General features: G+C 43.6%; 1 long non-coding RNA gene across 1 annotated transcript; it reads right to left on the bottom strand.

Moving 5' to 3' along the window:
• Positions 1-17,604: 17,604 nt before the first annotated feature.
• Positions 17,605-20,468, bottom strand: LOC149990671 (uncharacterized). Its single transcript, XR_016508641.1, has 3 exons — positions 20,346-20,468; positions 19,862-19,946; positions 17,605-19,244 (listed from the first exon to the last, which is right to left on the bottom strand). It is a non-coding gene; the product is annotated as an uncharacterized LOC149990671 (long non-coding RNA).
• Positions 20,469-21,865: the final 1,397 nt, after the last annotated feature.

The raw sequence follows: 21,865 nt of genomic DNA, 5'->3' as shown, positions 1-21,865 counted from the left end.
TATAAAGGGTCCAAAGTCTAAAAGGGGGGAATTGAAATGGGGGTACAGCTCTTCCCCGCAGTCCATGGTTTGGGGGATGGAGAAAGGAGACAATATAGCCTTTAAGGTACTTTGTATATCTATGACAAGCTGACAGCTAGATAACAGCTTTGCTACTGCCCCAGGACAAAAGCTGTATGGGACTTACAGGATTTAAAAGAAGGGAAGGCTCTAGCTGACTCCAAAGCCACCAAAGACTCTGCCTTGTAGACCAGAACTCTTATCTGGACTCTTGAAACTGGGGACATATATAGAGGACACTCTCTTAGGACTTGTGCCTTTCCTGGACTTCACCATGATTCATTGTAACATGGCACATGCTTTCCTGGACGATTATACAGAGGCTGAAAATAATGTGCCCCAGATACAAAGGAGAGAGGGGACAGATAAGAGATGGGGAATTATTGGGCTTGTGTTTGGTTATAGCTTTTTGGGGAGCAAGGGAAGTGTTGGGTCTCATGGGAAAACAGGGCTGTGAGCTGAAGTGCTCCTAGCCCCCTGCCCCAAGGTTGGGATATTGTAAGTAAATACCTGTTTTTCTCAACACTAATTGTTGGGCTTGCCATGTGAATAAGCCCTGGTTTGCTCGGTAACAGTATCACGAACTTTAACAGTGTACAAGTACTGGCAGAGGGGAGGAAATGAAATAATAGTGCTATTCTCATGAAGTGGGAAGTCCAGATATTGTTTTTAGCACAAAGATTATTGGGGGGTGGTCACATCACTTTATGTGTTATATAAATGTCTAATCACTGTTCTGTATATCTGAAACTAATATAATTTTGAATGTCAACTGTAATTGAAAAATAAAAAATTAAAAAAGGATAAGGCCGATTTAGTGATTATATTAAAATGAGCAAAGTAACAAAAAGTTAAAATAGTGCTACAACCATATGGAATGGAGGAAACAGCGGAAAGTCAGCAGAAAATTCTTCATCAAGTCAAGAAACAGTAATACCAGCATATTATTAAAAATTGAGATGCCCCTGGATTGGGAAGTAAGAGTTTGGGAGGGATGGGCTGGTATTTATTGCTTTTCTTATATATATTTGCCTTTAAAAGTATATGTGCATGTATTGCTTTGATTAAAAATTAAAATTTATTTAAAAATTGCTGCATTTATGCACTGGCCACATGGCTTGGTTGGTTGGAGCATAATTCTGTGCACCAAAAAGTTTCTGGTTCAGTCCCTAGTCAGGGTACATGGGTAGGTTGTTTACAGGGTTTTTGATCCCTGGTTGGGGTGCATAAGGGAGGCAACTAGTCAATGTTCCTCTCTCCCTTCCTCTCTAAAATCAATACATTTTTTAAAATTAAGAAAAATAAAAATAAATTTATTGCAATTAGAAGAAAATTTTGGGGAGTGGTACATGAGGCCTTGTAGAATCTGCCTTTATTTTTTTTTTTATAATATTGTATGTATATCCTAAAATGTTACTGAATGAACACACAAAATAGAATTTACTTGCTTTCCAAGCAAACAACTAAGAAAATGCTTTGAAACTAAAAATGGCCAGTAATCTTCAGTTAACCCAGACCTTCCTCACCCTATGAAACTTTGCATGAGCAAATCTCTACAATGTCAGAGTTAAGACAAAAACAAAAGAAAATGAGATAAATTTTTCAAAACTTAAACTTTTTCAAAACTTAGAAATGAGATAAGTGCCCCATGATGTTTACATAAGGGGTCTTAACATTTCAATATTAGTCAGAAAGCAAGACAGTGTAAATAAACTAAATGTACAATAGTAGGATCTTGGCTAAATAAAATAGTACATCTATATAATAGAATACTTTATAGCCATTAAAAATTATATTTTATCAAGGTGGAATGAATTTAACAGATATGAGCCAGATATTAGATAGATGACATGCATACACTCATGCACTCCCCTTAAATATTTAGAAATATTGTTGCACACTTAAGATAACCCATTCAATGTCCTAAGCACTTTATATGCATCATTTCAATCTACACAACATCACAGAGATAGGGACTATTGTTACCCTTGATGTTAAGGAGAGGCAAGAACAAAAGTATAGTGGCAGCATGATGAAATATTACAAGTGATACTATTTTTACTAGTAGGAGATTGATTAGTTTTTAATTTTTCATTTGTATTTAAATTGTGAGGCCTCAAATTTTTAGTGTAAAATTCACTTAACCAATTAGGTGCTATGGATAACAGAAATTTTGGGAAAACAAGACAAGGCCCTCCATCCCCAAGCACTAGCACTAATGCACTCTGAGGGTCAGATGGCAACTCATAGTTCACTTCCAGAGGATTTCAATTCTAAAGAGAAATTACAGTAGTTTTAACATAACATTAAAAAGCATTCTTTATAACAAGTACTCAAAAAAGCAGAATGGTTTCAGTGTAGAAACTAAATACCACTTTCTCCTCAGAAAACAACTTTTTGCCCACTAACATCAAGTATAGACATTTCTAAACAGTTACAGTTTAATATTTTAATAAGTACAGACATCTGGTTTTATGTTTCACTTTTCAAATCATTTCTTCTAATTCACTACAGGTAAAATTTCTCTCAACCTGCAGCCCCACCCCCACCCCCGCCAAAATACAGCTAGTGAAACTACTTCATTCTTAAATTTATTAACCCGTTCAAATCCATACTTGAACAACCTTCATGAGAGGAGAATCTGGTAACTTTTGGCATAGGCTTAACAGTGGAGGCCGGTACAGTTTTCCTGAGCACTGCTACTGCTACCGCTACCCTAGAGCAACAACAAATGTCCCTTAACTCCTGATTCCCTAAAGAAGTAGGTACTCTGCTGGTATGATCAAACTTTTTTAAAAAAATAAATTTGAGTATTTTTATTTTTTAATTTATTCATTTATTATTTTTTAGAGAGGGGAACGCAGGGAGAAAGAGAGAAACATCAATGTATCGTTGCCTCTCGCATGCCCCCAACTGGGAACCTGGCCGGAGACCTGGTCCGCAACCCAGGCCTGTGTCCTGACTGGGAATGAAATCAGCGACCATTTGGTGTACAGGCCGGTGCTAAATCCACTGAGCAACACCACCCAGGGCTTGGTATGATCAAACTTTTGACTTCACAGGCACAGATGCAAGTTCCAGGCCCATGGAGTCCCTCAGGCTGGTCTAGGACCCGGGCTTTGCTGGAACCCTTGACCCCCTTCCTGGGAAGCAGTTCTGCAGCTCCCTGGCTGCCTTCACACTCGGGCTGGTTCTGGTCACCAGAACGACTGCTTGCATTGGCTCCCTTCGCCAGCAACTCAGAGAGTCTGTCTCCAGATCCAAGTTCCCAGTGCAGGCGTTTTTTGTTTCACTGTACTCCACAGATGTGGCACTTTTTACAAGTTGAGAACAAGACCCTCCAACAGCAAAAAGATTACAGCTCGTTTACTGAGGTGGTCTGGAACACAACCCACAATACATTTGAGGCATGCCTGTATAGGGGTGGGATTGGTCAGAATTGTAAACATCTGTCTTTCAAGACAAGTCCCCACTTTGGGTAGGTAGTTTTACTGCAAATCTTAGAGCTTCATTTCAAATCCTTCCTGAAAGAGGCTTGGGAACCTAGAGGTCAAGTTCGTAAGCCAAATGTTGATGAACCAAAGAATCTGAATGAATCTAGGCAAGGCAACTGAAGTATTAAAACATGGGGGCTCCAGAACAATTGAGGACATCCCATATTCAGGGGCTTTCCTGAGTACTAACGTCCTTCCGTCACGAGTGTTTCTCTCCCAAATACTCCTGTGGTCAGAAGAAGCGAATCTCCATGATTTTCAGCAGTTACCAAAAGCAGGGGGTGGTAGGTAGACAGGAAAGTGTTATACCTTCTACTTGTATTCCTAGCATGTACAAATATCCTTTTTCCAGTGAATCCAAAATGCTCCCTCCTGGCATAATTGAACTACCCCATGGACAGCCAAGAACTACCCAGAGAGAGACAACACACAAACATTTCCAGTTACCCTGGTCAGACGGGAGGCCATGGAACCTCTGTTTGTACTGCAAGTCCTCCCGGTGATGGCTCCTGTTTCTCTAGCCCTGCCATGATCCCTGCTTGAACGGTGAATTCACCATGAGCAGCACCACGCTATCCTGCTTAAAATACCAAAGAAGAGGTGAGGGAAGTTTTTAAGAAATGACAGTAAGCACGGAAATACACATAGAAGGTACAGTCCTTCCTTCTGCACATACCCGTGACATGGCCCTGTTATTGGTGACTGACCTCTACCAATTCCACAATCCGTTTGCTTTACCTACTGGGCGGGGGGTGTGTGCGTCTCAGTTTTTCATTCCTAAGGAGTCTGAGCCATGGGAGGTCCTTTGTAGGGTTGCGGTACTCCGCCGTGCATCCCCTCAGGATTACAGTACAAGAAGGCACTTTAGGAGATTCCAAGTCTCATCTCTATTTCCTCCCTGTCCTCATTCTACAGCATGCACACCATAACCACCTCTTTTGAATGTCTCCAGGAGCTAAGAGTGCCTTCAGATTTAGGGGACCCGTTGTTTCATCCCAAAGTGGATGTGTTTCTTCTAGGAAACTAAAACCTGTAAAGCAGCAGAGGTCAGAGTTCCAGGGACAGGAATTAAACCTGTTGCAGATGAGTCGGGGGTACTATTATAATTATGAGAGGCACCGCCTTTAATTCCACTCCTCTGTTTCCAGACTTGCAAACCTTGATAATGGGAGAAACAGCGCTACAGATAGGCTGCTGATTTGTAGTATATATTACATCCCAGCAGCTTCCACTGTGATTCTCCTGCCGGGGCTTGCCACAGGCTCGGTATAGTGCACACTGTTTTACCCACACTATTTTGAGCACCACTGGATCTGCTAGATACTAAAGGCTTAGGGGCAGACCTACTACTAGCATGGTGATTTGCACTAGCTGGAGAGCCTGTTTTAGCCGTGAATCCACGTTAGCCTGTGTGTGGTAAGAATAACACCTGCATTTTTCAAGTCTTGCAGGGTGGACAAAACCTCTGCAGTTCCCATAAGGATAAGCTACATTGTATTTTACTTCCTCTGTTCACAGTGAAGAGGAGCTCTAATATTAGGCTTTGATTTGCCCCTTGTTACTCTAATACCCCTTCACCCAGGGGCCAGGTAGCCAATGTAGTATTGGGTTGGCCAAAAAGTCCATTTATTTTTTTCCGTAAAATAAAAGACACGTCTTTCATTTTCCTCAGTAACTTTATCGTTTTGGATATTTTCAGTATGCCAGCTCTCTCCCCGCTATTGGCTCTAGTGGGTAGAGGCCAGGGGTGCCGCTAAACATCTTCCAATGCATAAAACAGCCCCACAGCAAATAATTATTTGGCCAAAAATTCAATAGTACAGAGAAACTTTCCAAACCACTTTTGACACACTCAATCAATCACAGCACCTTCTCCATACACTGCACAAATCTTTTTTTTTTTTTTGCATTTCAGTTGTGTTTTTAACTTTCTTGAAGTAATAAAGCATAATGTGATGAAAATGTTGTGTATCTTCTTCCATCTTCAATCTCAAAATGGCTACACAAAACCTCACCAAGGTTGATAAGTTTTTTAAAAACTGGATGCTGATATGACAGCTGTCACAATGCAATTTGACAAAATTGTTTCAAATGAAATTGGAGACTACTAAGCACCACTTGCGCCACTGTACGGAGAAAAACTAAACGGACTTTTTGGCCAGCCCAATAGTATATAAGAGATGGTTACCTGTCTCTGGCTGGAGATTTCTGAAGTCAGAAGACTTGCTGGAGCAGCCAGGAGGAGCCTGGAGCAGCAGGGTGAGCAGGGACCATGATATGCTGGACTTGGGAAGAACGGGATGGGGGTAGCCTCCCACTCCGTGCCTCCTCTCTACATCCTCTGGAGGGTGCAGGAGATAACTCGAGTGTTTTCCTTGACACCATGTGTAGGAGCACAGAGGTCAGACAAAGCAACAGAACCTCGGGGTGTTCCTGACAAATACCAACCAAATAAGCAGCCCTGGAGGGGAGGCTGGGGACTTGGTCTGGTGGGTTTACAAGAGACACAGATGCCCCTGTCTGAGGGAGCAGGGCCGCCGTGAGGCCGAACCTCAACAACAGTAACAAAAGTACACACTAAACAATGGGTAGAGGTGGCCAAGGCTAAGTAGGTATATCCAGGGACTGATAGAATAATCCCACGGGAGGGGTTTAGGGTCTCAGTGAGCCCATCGAGTGGCTGACTCGGGGAAGAGCTCCGTTTCCCCCAACCTCCCTAAGCACTCTCTCCACTCTGTGGTAGGAACTACTGCAGGGGTGTTCTGGGTCCCCTGGCAGCAGCATTGACTTCCAGGCAGTTTCCAGTTAGTTTATGAGAGGGTTAGGGCTGCCTTGCTCCCTGTTGCAAGTTGCCAAGATCAATTAATGCAGGTGCTTTAGGGGGGATGGCCGAGGAGAAGGATCGCAAGTGCTACAGCAGATTTCTCACTCAGGCTCACCGGACCACTCTCCATTCTAAGGACTCGGGGACTGTGTAATTAATGATTCGTGCCTGGGAACTGTGTTGGAGCTATTTCTCAAGTTATTAGGCTAGTGTGGTGACTCAAATGCCAGAAGCCTCTGTTCTCCAGACCTAAGTGTCTTTTTAGTTATATCTGGTGGGTTGTCTCAATTTCACTCCTGGGAACGCCAAGGTTATTAACCATAGCCAGAGATGTCTGCATGTGTATTCATCCACTCGGGCTGCCATCACAAAACACCTCAGACTGAGTGGCTTAAACAGCAGATAGTTATTTTCTCACAGTTTTAGAGATGGAAGTCCAAGATCAAGGTGCCAGCAGGGTTGGTTTCTGGTGGGACCTCTCTTCCTGGCTTGCACATCGAGAGACAGAGAGATGGAGATAGCTATCTCTGGTGGATAGCTTCCTCTCCTTAGAGGAACAGCAGTCTTATCAGAATAGGGCCCCACCCTTATGACTTCACTTAGCCGCAATTACCTCCTTAAAGATTCTATCTGCAAATACAGTCTGTGGAAGTTAGGGCTTCGACAACTGAATTGGGGGAGGGGGAGAGAAGTCAATTCAGTCCACAGCGGCACGTCAGATGATTCTCCAGATACCTCTTATGGCAATAATGCCCATTTTGCTGCTGATGTTAACCACCACCACCTGGATTTATCTATTCCTGGTCCTGCCAACACACTACAAGCCAGAGAGACTGTATTAATGGCACCTGCTTCTTACTAGCATCCTCAGTGTAGAGAGAAGGGACAGCGGCAGTGCTTTTCAAAGCTTCTAGTGCTTTCCCGATCCATTAATTTCTCGAGGTAAGGGTGGCAGGGCATATCTTTTCATTCCTTCAGAGGGCAAAGTTAGGGAGTGATTGGGTGAATGTTCATGAGATCCCATACATTATCCTCGTGCTCAGAAGTTTTGAATTTCTTAGCCTATGTTATGCCGGTGGGTTTCTAGCCCTTCGATGCTATATATCACAGGCTAGAATCCGGTCCAGGTTTGCATCACGCAACCAGAAAACAGAATCACAGCCTGCTGCCTGAGCTTGGCAGACTGAATAAAATTCATGAGGGTATACCGCTCATTTTGTATTTAATTCTATTCCTTGACTGACACTGCATCTCAGTTGCCACCCAAAGATACTATGCCTCAAGGTACTCTAGAAGGATAATAGCACCTCTGATTAGTCGATATTATCCTCTCCAGGAGATGGCCACTCCCCCTCCACACAGAAACACGCTGGTCCCATGGAATAGAAGAGACAGCAATTATTGACTCGCATCATGAAAATGACCATTAACCCTTCTCAGTGGACTAGAATGACCCAAACATTGCACTATAAACGTTGCTTTTTTTTTTTTTTTTTTTTTAATCTTCTATAGTTGGGGAGGAAGAAGGGGTTACAAGCAGTCTACATCAATACTCCTTGACCCTCACAACGATTAGTACAAGCTAATCATGATTGTACCATTCCCTCTGATAGCAAGGAAGGCGGAGGGAAACGCTGGGAATATGATCCAATCAGGGACAATGAAACGTGAAAAGTGGACTAGGGTGCTTCTGAGAAAGGTTTCATCTTCTTAAGAAGTAAATGCAGCCCTGATTGGTGTGGCTCAGTGGATTGAGTGCCAGCCTGTGAACCAAAAGGTCGCTGGTTCGATTCCCAGTCAGAGCACATGCCTGGGTTGCTGACCAGGTCCCCAGCTGGGGCAATGTGAGAGGCCACTGATTGATGTTTCTCTCACACAACGATGTTTCTCTCTTTCTCTTTCCCCCTCCTTCCCCCTCTCTCTAAAAATAAATCATATGGTGAAGTTGAGACTGAGTGAGGGGAGGTAATCTGCCCAATGTCGCTTTGGAAGTTGGTAGTAGATACAAGACCTAGAATTGTCCTGGGAGTGTGAGAAACTCTCCAAATATTCTAGGATCTAATGAACAACAGTAGGGATGAGATAAAAGTTTCTTGAAATGACTGGCATTCAAAAGGCATCTCTCTCAAGGGCCCTTCATCAGATATATTTTTTAAATTAATACTTCTCAAAGAATGTATCAAGCGAGGGATGGCTTAGGGAAACCGGCTGTCTCAGCCTGACAAATATCTCTGCCCATTAGTCAGGATTCAGGAGATGGTGCTGTGGGCGGAGTACTTGGCCTCTTGGCCACAATAGGCTCTATGGGAAAGATACTGCTTCCCCCCACCCCCCACCCCCAACACACACACCTCTCCCTTCCCAATTTAGACATCATCTCCCCTCAGTTCTCCTCTTCCCAGGCTGGAAACCTGGACTGTGGGAAATACACAGAAGCAGCTCAAGAGCGTCTCAGTCCAAGACACCATATCACGACAAGCACTCCTTTGACCAAACTGTTGTATTCCGTGTTCAGATTCATCCCATAATCAACTTTTCATGCCTGTGGAGGCACAGACGAAAATCAAGAGATAGGCTGCCCTCTAGAGGTCATTTATAGCAGAGGGGAAAAACGGTTCAAACATTATTAGCTCTGTGTTCACACTTGGGGCGGGTCATTTTCCGTACTGGGACCTCCATTTCCTCCCCTGTAAAATGAGAGGGTTGTCCCAGATCAGTCGTTCCCAAACTCGGATCCACAAAGCTTGCATGTCTTTATTGGGTGTTAATTAGGGTCACTCATCAGAACTACCTACGATCTTTGAAAACATAGTACACCCAGGCCTCATCCCTAGATATTCTGGTTCGGTCTCTGTGGAGCAGCGTCAGGACCTGGACGCCAGTATTAAAAAAAAAAAAAAATTCTACAGATGCTTACAAAGCATTCCCCAGTAGGGAATCTGGTATGCAATGTTAGTAGGTGCCCCTGACACTAGGGCACTGGACGTCTTTAATATTCTAATGTACATTTAGGATCACCAATAGGTGTTAATGTTATTAGGCACTCTCAAAGGTGTTAGAATGAACACCCGCTAACAGTCCCAGTCCCGGCACTCCAGTTTCAATTAGGAATACCCTAGATTACGTGTTTGAGTCAGCTCTGGAGGCCAAAACAAAATACTATTTACTGAGCAGCTTAAACAACAGAAATTTATTTCTCATAGATCTGGAGGCTGGGAAGCCCAAGATCAAGGTGCCAGACAATTAAATTTCTGGTGAGAGCTCTCTTGGTGGCTTGCAGATATGACTGGCTTCCCCACGGGTCCTCGCATGGCCTTTCGTCCACGTGTGCGGATTAGGACGCCACTGGCATGACCTCATCTCACCTTAATTATCTCCAAAAAGCTCCTCCAAATACAATCCTGTCAGGGCTAGGGCTTGAATATATGAGTGGGAAGGGGGGAGGCACAAGTTAGGCTATAACACTCGGAGATATCCAAGACCACTCTGACTCTACATCTTAAGACTCTTAATATGTAAATCACTTTCCTTTTTGTGAATAATTGCTTATAAAAGTAAGGAATTTCCCACAGGGAAACAGTATAGACAACCTCATAGGGGTGTATTTTCAAAGTGTTCTCAGTGCCTCCAATGAAAGATATTGGCAAAGAACAAAGTATTACTGTGCTGACCAGCCCTTTGGAAGTTGTGCCTTTTCTTAATTAACATTGCAACCAAGACCAGAACCAATACACTGAGCCTACTCAAAATGCTAGTTCATATCACATTCTCATTTCTAACTCAGATGGTGCCAAGCCATGCCTTATTTATCGTCACAAAGCAAAGCTTAGTAGATCCCAGGTAGTAGTCTAAAACCCTAAGCCTGCATCTGAACTTTGCCCAACATTCAAGTTGCAGCTACATGTTTATTTTCTCTTCTCTCCTGGAGGTAGAGAGGGGATTCCTTTTCCTTTCTATTCCTCTTAAGGCACAAAGTGGAAAAGCTGAGCTTAAATTACAACCCCATACAAACCCACAGATGCTTCCTGTACACCCAGTTTTGAAGTCTATGTTCACACCAGTGGAGGGTTGTAAGAGATTCATATGCCTTGGGAAGCTCATATCCTACATACACTCTTTATTCCTATGCATTAGCTCATGACCTTTTATGAGCCCATATTCTGCTTAGGAGATCCTGCTCTAGGTATTGGCTCATAGTTCCATTTAAGACTATGGTAGGTTGATTGCAGAGAAGACGACAACAATTCCTCCCATCCCTGGGTGTGCAGCCCTTTGCACTGAGCCTTCTCCACACCTTCCATCAAGAGGTGGAGTCTATGTTTCCCCTTCCTTGAATCTGGGCTGCCCTGTGACTTGTTTTGACCTATAAAATGTGGTGGAGAGGATATTGTGGGATTTTTGAGCCTAGTCATAGAGGCTTTGAACTTCCACTCTTGCTCTCTTGAAGCCTGGGAACCTAAATCTCCTGGGGAGCTCTGATAGCTCTCTCTCTCTGTCTCTATATCTATATATCTATATATCGATATAGATATAATATTTATCTATATCCAGATAGGTAGGTAGGTAGGTAGAGAGATAATTAGATAGATAGATAGATAGATAGATAGATAGATAGATAGATAGATAGATAGATAGACAGATAGACAGATAGGTAGATAGGTAGTTAGATAGATACACCCCTGAGCCACATAGCTACTGAGCATGAGGTGAGGCCAGGCATGAGTTTTTCCCTCAGAGCTAACCTGGAAAATACTGACTTGCTATATGGATCTAACACAGAGGGCCAACGGCTCATGGCTCTGGGCTGTCCACGGTCCCACATTGCTGGCAGCTGAAGAGTAACACAGAATGTTCCAAGAGGGCAAACAGAAGTCCCTGAACCCTATCTTCATATAAGCAGCCCGCAAACCATCCTCGGGGCAGCAAGGCGCAGACGTGGGTCAGTGCTCGCTCCGACACACATCTTCTAGGGTGCCTGTTACCGTTTTCTGAATTCCTGCTCCCTGTCAAAGCTGTCTTCTTGTATGTTCATTCTCGCCACAACTCCACCATATAAAAGCATGCGTGAGTAGACAGGGATGAGAGGAAGGAGAGAGGGCGCATGGTGGTTGGCCTAGGTCCTGCCCTCTCTGAAATGCAGCCTAGGCCGTCACATCCCACAGGAGGGTGCCCTGTCCATCTTGGGCCACAAACCCTGGTCTGTTCTGTCTTGCGGGCTTGTGATCAGCATCATATCCCACTGAAGCCTTGTGATTTACCACTAATAGCTACGTACACAGATCTTCAAGTGCGAGTGGGTCATTTCAATGGCACAAAGAAGGCATTTCACAAGTTAAAAGGAGTGAGGGAAAATGAGTATACCTGATGCATTAATGGATGCCATTGTGGCCAGGTTTTCCTCCTCAACCAAGTCCTTTCCTTGCCTTTACTGTGCAGTTGTACTGCTGGTGGGAGTGCAAATAGGTCCAACCCAATGGAGAACCCGTTTGGCAGTATCTACCAAAGCTCAACATAAGCATAATCGTGACCCAGCAATTGTAACTCCAACTTCCTTACCCGGAAACATTCAGATGTTTAACAAGAGATATGTAAAAGAAGGACTCTACAGAGCAAAGGAAGAAGTAGAGACTATTAGAATAATCCAGAACAGTGGTAAAGGTGGTTTGGATAAGTGGAGGTGCAAAGAGGTGGTCAGAGTCTGGTTGTATACTGAAGGAATAGCTGAGGATTTGTTGATGGAGTTACTGTGAGGCATGGAAGAAACAGAGGAGCCAAGGAGGACATCTAGGTGTTTGGCCTGAGCAATAAGGAAGAAAGAACTGCCATTTACTAAGATGGGAAAGACAGAGGAAGAGTATATTTGGGAGGGGAACAAACACAAAGTCTCAATGAATAAACCCTTCATGATTGGCAAGCAGGTCTATTTATTTTAAAAAGTAAACCTGTAGCCCTGGCTGGTGTGGCTCAGTGGATTGAGCACCAGCCTGTGAACCAAAGGGTTGCTGGTTGGATTCCCAGTCAGGGCATATACCTGGGTTGCAAGCCAGGTCCCCAGGTGGGGGCGTGCAAGACACAAACCACACCTGGATGTTTCTCTCCCTCTCTTCCTTTCTCCCTCCCTTTCCCTCTCTCTAAAAACAAATAAGTAAAATCTTTTAAAAAAGTGAACCTGTAAACTTTCTCAGGCAGAAAATGAAACATTGCAGTTTGGGCTCCTCTAGACTGGATGGCACGAACAGAGGTGCTGACACCTGCAAGCCAAGATCCCAGGGAGGGACCCATGCCCCACCACCCAGCATAACATACCTACAGCCAGAACAGACTGCCACAGTCTTGCTTTCTTTCCCTGTAGGGGGAAGAGTTTATGACCACAACAGTGTTATTTTCTGAAATACTTATACTACGGTACGCTGTAGTTAATTGGAGATTTTAAACAACAACTGGGAACTGTACTGGTATGTTTAAAAAGCAATGCCAAATATCCTTCTACCCACTTGACAAATTTAATTCTGCTGTAACAAAGCTTCTGTAAGACCTAGTGGTATGGGATAATGAAAGATGCCTCAGTTACAAGGGACCAAGGTTCAAATGCAGGCTGTACAAGGAACAAGCTGTGTGCCTGCTGCTTCTAATTTTGGTCCTACTGACATCTGGTCTGATCTTCTGTACAATCATGCGAGTCACCCTACCTTTATCTTAATGTTGGGAGTATCAAGAGATTCCCCATACCACCTCCCACGATCCCCAAATATGTAATTAGGGCCTTCATGAAGTGGCTAAAAGGGTCACTTCTCATAGGGAGATATGAAATTACCTACTGTCTTTACAAGAATACTTCCTGAAACGAACGGGAGAGTTTAACAAAGGGGAAGAACTTCTGTAGTGGCCTGGAAACCCCATTCCTCCCCACCAGACCCCTGTCCTTAATGCATCAAAGGCCATAGCTCAGAACTCTGCCAATGGTGCACGTGGCAGAGCCACAGCTTCCTTGGTCATGCTAGTGTTCATGGTGAATAATGAAAACCTACAAGTAGGGTCTACTGAAGCAAATAAGTTTTATTGGAAGAACGCAAGTATTTTACAAAATGCAAGAACCCTAAGCAACAAACACATTTTTCTCTTTTTTAAACAATCAAACTTATTGAGGTAACATTGGTTAATAACATATAATTTTTAGGCGTACAAGGTTATGAGTCAACATCTGTTCACTCCATTGTGTCCTCACCACCTGAAGCCTAGTTCCCTTCTGTTGACTTATGTTTGAACAAGCACATTTTAAAGGCACCGACATTAGGATACCAACAGTAGGTTTTTTAAATTACATTCTCTGAAAGATAGTTCAGGTTATTGTTTGTGGATGAAATCTATTACACAGGCAAGAACATATTTTGTGTTTTGTGGGTTTTTTAAAAATCAAAGGTAATTAACCAAGCATCTTACTGTCTTGGCACTTTTTATCCAAGCACTCGGTATACGTACAATACACCTACAACAGACTCCACTGTTTTGTTTTCTTTAACCAATAAAAAATGAAGGCAAAACGAACATACAGAAGCGGTAAGTGGCATTTCCCATTTCCCCGTGTAGAAGCATTCTTCCCCATTCAGTTCTACGATCTAAAAACATTTCAGGGGGAGCACTCATCTGTTCTTTTCTTTTATACTTTTCAAACCACTTTATTGAGGTGTGAAGCTATGGCTGACATACAAAGAGCTGTATATATTTAATAAATACAACTTAATGAGCTTGGAGATAAGTTTCCATCTGTGAACCATCACATAATCTATGCCATAAACATATCCACCCCCTCCAAATGTCATTCAACCCTCATTAATTAGTATTATAATTTTTTTTTTTTTTTTTTTTTTTTTGGTAATAAGTACATGACATAAGCCCTCTTAGCGAAATTTTCAGGATGTGATACATCCACTCTGCGCTCTGGAGGAGAAGCACAGGTGCTTGGTTCCTGGCTTTAACCATATTGTAGCTCAGCACCCTGACTGCACCACCGGTACTCTCCAAGCCGATATTCAGTGGCGTCTACAACAGACCTTTTCCAGCATTCTATAAGGCTGCTGCGTCTGACTGAGGAGGGAGATGGAGAAAAAAATCAGTGAATCTCCTTAGGAGTCACTGAACACAGCCCACTGCTGTTCTTTTCTGAACTGGATAAAAAGCAGTACAGTGGGTCTGCATATGAACAAGAAGAGGCAAGGGAAGCTCAGAAGGACAACCCAAGTATCACCTGCGAGGTGGCCTGGCTGGCAGCAGTCAGTAACTTATGTATTGTGCTCCTGCAGTCAGCATGAAGGGCAAGGAGGGCAAACTCAAATGCAGAGGGATCTAGAGGAGATCATTCCAATTGTACAGGAGGACACACGCTTTGCACATTCCTTCCACCCTTTTTGAGTGGCCTGCACACTAAATATACCTAACAGGGAATCTGAGTCCTCACCTCCTACCAAGTATTATATCAGGTCCTGTGTATCACAAGACATAGAGATCAAAACGCTGTCAATCGGAGGAGATCAAACCTCTCCTCCTCCGGGGAAGACATGAGAGGAAACGTACAGCTCAACTGGCCAACAGACCATTGACATCAGCATAGCAATTCAAACCACCTTTAAACGAGATCTGTAGTTTTAATCCTCACTCCAATCGATCATAAGACAACTCCCCCTGAGGACACCAGGAGGTGTAAAAGCATACGCAGGCTAGAGGATAAGCAAGAAAAGCTAAATTAGAGAGCAGTCTGAAAAAAAAAAAAAAAAAAAGAAAAGAAAAGCTAAATTAACCCTCTGTCTCTTGGCAATGTACACAAACCTTTTTAACAGCTAAATGGCAATTTTACAACCCAGGGCTGTTTCCACAAGGAAAGGGCCCAGCAACGCCTGAGAACTAGGTAGGGAGGGGAAAACTTAAGCAGTTGAAACCAGAAACTCGGCTAGACCCACCTGAAAAACAGAGACGGAAATGAACGCCATAAGCAGTGCTCAAGAGTCTATAAGGACACAGGAGGAAGGAAGAAAGTGTCTCTGGAGAACAAAATCAGCATAAGCAACAGCGGTTCCTTCTCAGAACTCCCTCAGATTATTGTACTATGCAACAGCATAGCAGGGTAAAAGGGCTACCTTTCCCCAGTGTCCACTTTTCACAGGCTAAGGCGACACAGAACAGGCATGACATGGCAAGGCCTTCACCGGTAGACAAAACCACAATTCCCTTGGAGAATGGAAAATAACACCCTGTCCCTGTGATAAACGTTTCAACTTTACAAGAGAGCCATGTTTTCTCACATCATATCCATCACTGTCCATTGTTATATTCTGTCCCCAAGCTGTGTTGACCCAAAGGTGGTGTGGGAGAATGGAGAAAGGGGACATGGAGACACATCCCTGGACCCACAGTGCCCACCAAAGCCCCTTACCTCCCCCACCATCGATTTCTCCTTACGGCCTCAGAGTGCCCTCGTATCCCTGCCGGGCCCTCATGTGCTGGCCCCAGATTTCACTAATCGAGAGAAATCAGAAGCCTGAAATGAGGAAACCACAGTGCCCCTTCTGTCCTCAAACTGCACCCCCCCTTAACCTCTCACCCCTCCAGGAGCTGCAGTCCCACACACAATGCAGAAACGCCTCACATAGTGTCTACAACACCATTCACCTTGAGAGTGCAGGCAAACTCCCCTGGGGGCAATGTCGTCACCTCCCACGAGAAGATCAAAATGGCATAGGGTTCAGACTGCCAAGCGGCAACGCATTCTAGCTGCTAAATGGGCGAGACAGCTACGGCCTGCGGATATGTGCCCCCTTCGGCAAGAGGGGCTAGGAGGGCTTAATCCTCCAGCCTGGAGACCTGACACAGGAGGTTCTTGGACAGCCAGGCTCATCTGCACATGCCCTCCAGGATCCAAATGTCCCCAGCTTCACGTACTGTTCACCGACAGGACCCAAGTGACATTTCTCTCCCCACCAACATGCAGAGTATGATCAGCGGAAGAGCGCAGAAATGCTTGGATAAAATATAGGAACTTTTGGATAGTACTCCAACCGCATTCCCACCCGCAGAACTGGAACTCCTAATGGTTCCAAATATGCCATTGCTCTGCCTAGTGGACATCACAGTGTTCAGCACCCTGGTGTCAGAGCACCGAAGCCTGACAACAGGCCTTGGTCAATTTCTTCCCCAGAACCCAATATTTCCCACGCCCCCCGATGCTGCCATTGCCATTACGCACTTTAACTTAGGAGTTAACAAGGCAGGGGAGCCATGGGAGTGTGCAAGGAAGAAGTGTCTGGCCGGTATATTGAAAGTACATATTGTACTAGCAACTTTCATCAGCCTCTGCATGGGAATGCAGCTCACCCACATACGGAAGACTGAGTGGCCAATTCAACCAAGTGCTATATTATGCACCAGAAAAGGCAGCATTTTGCCTCCCAGAAGACTCCTTTGGTGTAATATTCTGGACAAGAGGGTAGGAGGGTTGAAGGGCCATCCATTTCTTGAGCCATTTTTCCCAGAATGAGACACAAACAGCAAAGCATTCCCCAGCAGCTAAGTCCAAAATTCTCAAGTGAAGCTGGATAAAGAAAGAACAGCCCCCATCATTTAAAAAAAAAAAAAAATCGCCTCTGCCAGAGGACCATATGTTCTCGTGTCATAGCCAACGATGTGCATTGTTATCTTCTGTCCTCTAGCTGTGCTGATCCTGGGTAGTGCCAGGAATGGGGAAGTGGGCAGGAGGCACTCTTGAGCACACCTTTCACACTGAGGGTCCGTATCCTCCTGTCTGCTTTCCCCTTGAGCACTACAGAAGGCCCCTCTTACCAACCCTCTTCCCACTTTTAGGCTTTAAGAACCAGAAGGAAGGACCATATCGAGCTAGTCATTCCATCTTTCCTGATCAGGGAAGCCCTGCCCACTTTTTACCTTCCAACCTCTATAGTTCTCTCCTTAAAAGAACCGACAATCAGAAGTGGCTGGAGAACCAGTCATGAAGAGAACTACCATATGATACAGCAATCCCACTGCTCGGTGTATGTCCGAAGCAAATGAAATCACTACCTCAAAGAAATATCCGCACCCCAATGTTCATCGCATTGTTAGTCACCAAGGCCAAGGTATGAAACAACCTAAATGTCTATCAACAGATGAATGGATAAGTAAAATACCATATATGTATGTGTGTGTGCGTGTGTGTGTATATATGTATATGTGTGTGTGTGTGTGTGTGTGTGTGTGTGTATAGTTATAGTTATAAAACACCTGTCTATAACAGGGAATCATTATAAAAAGAAATATACTTCATTTCAAAGGACTTGCCTTCAAGTGTCCAATATTATCCATTCCCTTCCTAGCACCCACATAAATAAAAGGATTGAGAAAACACTTAAGGCATACACGAGTTTGATGTGGAATACTTCATACCAATAAGTTATAGCACATTAACATTTCACACTAGTGAGTGGACATCAAGTACATGCCTTATTAGGCTGAGTGACATGGCAGGTCTGGGAATGATTTAGTGAGAAAGAACCACAGAGCCAGCCAGATCCCACACAAAATTCTGAGAAAGGTCACATTCTCTGTCCTTGAGATTCTTGATTTTGAGAATACCACCAATTAAAGAGTCACCCTTTTAGAATCTTCTACTTTGTGACTTATTTCTGAGTGCCAACACTCAGTGGATTTACCCATGAAAACATTCACTTAAGCCTTCTCTACCTTAGTCGCAAAGGAGGGATGCTAGATAAGTGTGATGGCAAGAGGGACCAAGTGTATGTGGAAGAACAAGAAGGCACCACAGATATAAAGTCTCATAACTCTTTCTGACTAAGAAATAAGCCACTCTTGGTCACTGTCATGTTGCCGTGGATTTAGGTACAAGTTTTTCTAAGTATCTCAGGCCTTGGGCTCTTTTGTTCCCTACTGGGTGGGAAACCATACTCATGCCCATCTTCCATGTCTTTAAAGTAATTTAGCCAATTACAGGGAGAGATAATAGTCTTTAAAATGTCAATGTGCTGTATAAAAGCTACATACTTTATAGTTTCTAATCACAAAGAAACGTGGAATTTTTTTTTTACCTTTGGTGAGTGAACTTCAGGTTCTGTTTTGCCAACTTCTGGATAAAACCCATGGTGATAAAGCAATAGAGCAGTGGTTCTCAACCTTTCTGATGCCGCGACCCTTTAATACGGTTTCTCATGTTGCCGTGACCCCAACCATACAATTATTTTCGTTGCTACTTCATAACTGTAATTTTGCTACTGTTATGAATCGTAATGTAGATATCTGATACGCAGGATGTATTTTCGTTGTTACAAATTGAACATAATGAAAGCATAGTGATTAATCACAAAAACAATATGTAATTATATATGTGTCTTCCGATGGTCTTAGGCGACCCCTGTGAAAGGGTCGTTCGACCCCCAAAGGGGTTGCGACCCACAGGTTGAGAACCGCTGCAATAGAGGAACCAGAGGTATCTATGAAGCTAAAGGTTAAGTGTCTTTGAATGCACCTTAGAACATTTCTTATATATTTTTAGCACTCTCCGCCACCCACACTGTCAAAAGCCTTCACCCCATTTTAAACAGGTTAACCACTGCCCAAAGTGATTTTACATAGGCAAGGAAAGAGAGGAGACGTTTTTGGCACAGTGAGTTAACAAGCACCCTCTAGCCCGAACTTGGTGCTGACCCACATCGGCTTCAATGTAAGGCATCCAAGCTGACCAGAAGAGAACGCGGCTCAGAGCAAGGCAAAGTCTGGGCTGCCGAGCTACCTCCTGGCATCATCGCAGAATTAAAAGGCTGGTTTCCAAAGAGATGCTTCATCATCTGTGAGGAAATCTACAGGCCCTGTGGAAGAAAACAAACATTTAGTTGAAATTATGGCAAAAATCTAAAGAAATGAAGCAGGAGTGGGTTCTGGCGAGGCAGGGAAAGGGGCTGAATCAAGCCATAATGTTCTGCTTTGATATAGAAGTGGTGTACTAATTCCTTCAGTACCTCCAGTGTACTGAACACGTTACAAAGATTATCACACTTGATTCTTACAACATCACTGACAGCAAGGTGTGATAACCATTTTGCAAGTGTAGAAACTGAGGTTCAGTGATGAACGCAAGAAAGAGCTGAGGGTCTTTCAGACTCAGATACTAGAAATGTATTGTGAATGGGCGCAATGTGTGGTCTCAGTAACATCGGCAAGGCAAATCAGCAACGTCAGCAAGGCAAAATTAAAAAATGGCCAACAATGAAATGGAAGAGTAAATATTTCAAGGAGTGTTAACCTACATATTGCTTGAGTTGTTAGCCTATGACTCCAGGACTACTGCTAAAGAAATATCCGCCCAGAGCGAGGGTAGACTGGCAGACTATCATTCTCTGGCACCCACTTGGCGTACAGGTCTCATCCTTACCCCTTTCCTAGATAGAGCTGGCTTTAAATCGCATCCAAAGCCACGTTCTTGTACCTGAATTAAAATCGCCTGAGCAGCACTCCCACCACCTCTGGATTCCTGAAGTTTGCTGTCGACAGTCCCATCCGATCCATCCTGCCTGGAGTTACAACGGTTTTCGAAAAAGAATAAAGAGACAAATGAAAACCTTGATATGAAAACGTCAAGATAAGTTTTTGTTTTGTTTTGAAATCTGACATTCTAGTAAAGTCAACGTGTCTATAACAGTGGCACCCACAGTGAACAGAGGAATACAAATAAGGACCGGAAAAAGACGCTACTGACCGGTTAGAATACAACTGATTACACACATAGGGTCTCTGCTTTGCAGTGGATAAGCAGCGCCCAGCGAGTGACCCTGATATTGTTGGAAGTTCCTATGTTAGAGACTCAGGGAAGGGATTTCAACACCATCTTAAATAATGGTACAGCCGACCAGGGACAGGTACTACCTTCCACCCAACATTTGTGGCCTCACATAATACAAGGTTGCTCTTACTTGTCTGGCTGGTCTTCACTGTTGGTTCCAGTGACACTCTCTTCTAATTTCAAGCCCATGTGCTGACCAGTACTGGACTTTTCCATCACAGGTCCTGGAGGAGATGGTGACTGTACAAGTATGACATGCCTGTGGGTGGACAGCGTAGCATTAACTGCAGGAAAATTAGGTAACTTGGAAACTCGTAAGACGAGTGGCTAGGGAAAAATTCCTCTTTCCCTTCCCCAGAGGAATTTCTGAAAATGGTTGGTAGGGCGAGAGTACCCAATCATGTCTAATCAAAACAAAAATCTTATCGTCGTTTTTGGTAGGGTATGTTTGGGGAAAATTAGTGCACATAGTTGGATTAAACACAATATTGACTCAGGATGTGACCTATTCGTGTGTTGGAAGTGTAATCTGCTTTAGGGAAACTTAACATCTTTATGATGTCGAGTCATTCTATCCAAGCTCTGGGGATATCTTGCAATCTGTTTGAGAAATCTTTTTCTTTTCTTTTTTTTTTTTTAGCATTTAAAACATGTAGCCCTGGCTGGTGTGGCTCATTGGATTGAGTGCCAGCCTGCGAACCAAAGGGTCACTGGTTTGATTCCCAGTCAGGGCACCTGCCTGGGTTGCCGGGCAGGTCCCCAGTTGAGGACGTTCGAGAGGCAACCACACATTGATGTTTCTCTCCCTTTCTCTCTTCCTTCCCCTCTCCAAAAAAAATAACATCTTTAAAAAAATACAACATGTTATGTGGCTTTTACAACTTAAAAAATTATTCCTAGGCACTGTTTCCTTTGAATTACTTTCAAATAGAGCGTATAACAGCACTAAATATTTTTTAACTTTTATTTATTTATTTTTAGAGAGAGGAGAAAGGAGAGAGGGAGAGGAACATGGATGTGAGAGATGCACCCACAACTGGGGACCTGTCCTGAAACCCAGGCATGTGCCCTGATTGGGAATTGAACCCGCAACCGTTCGGTTTGTAGGCCGGCACTCAATCCACTGAACACCCCAGCCAGGCACCATCGTTATAGTTTTTACAGCTCATTATTTAAAATATAAAATCCATGATAAATTTATATTGATTTTTTTTACTCAGCCATACAAATGAATTCAGATATGAGTGGTGGTTAATTTCCCCTCCTCCTTTCCAATTTGTGAAACAGTAACTCCATTCCTTTATTCTTATGTAGAACAGGCATATAAAGTCGCATTTTCAGAGCACTCCACCTCTCTTATTTTTGTCTTTTTAAATTCGACAGTGAATTTTATTGAACTCACAAGATGCATTTCTTTATGTAAAAGGAAAAACAAAACAAAACAAAACAATGCTGTGCAAGCGTGCATTGTGAGACAAACCAGTGATGAGGCCTACTCAGACCAAACTGGAGCAGACACCAGTTCATGTGACAGTCCACATGAAGGTGTTTTTATTCAATACAAGCAGACGGCAACAGAATGAGGCCATAAATGCAACGTAACTTTTTGTGACCTCTGACTAGGCTCTGCCCAGTCTATCATTCTTTTCG

The sequence above is a fragment of the Furipterus horrens genome, unplaced genomic scaffold (genome assembly GCF_987537825.1).
Source record: "Furipterus horrens unplaced genomic scaffold, mFurHor1.1.pri manual_scaffold_17, whole genome shotgun sequence".
Taxonomy (NCBI): Eukaryota; Metazoa; Chordata; class Mammalia; order Chiroptera; family Furipteridae; genus Furipterus; species Furipterus horrens.
The sequence above is the reverse complement of the archived record's forward strand: the minus strand, read 5'-3'. Positions and strand labels throughout refer to the sequence as shown.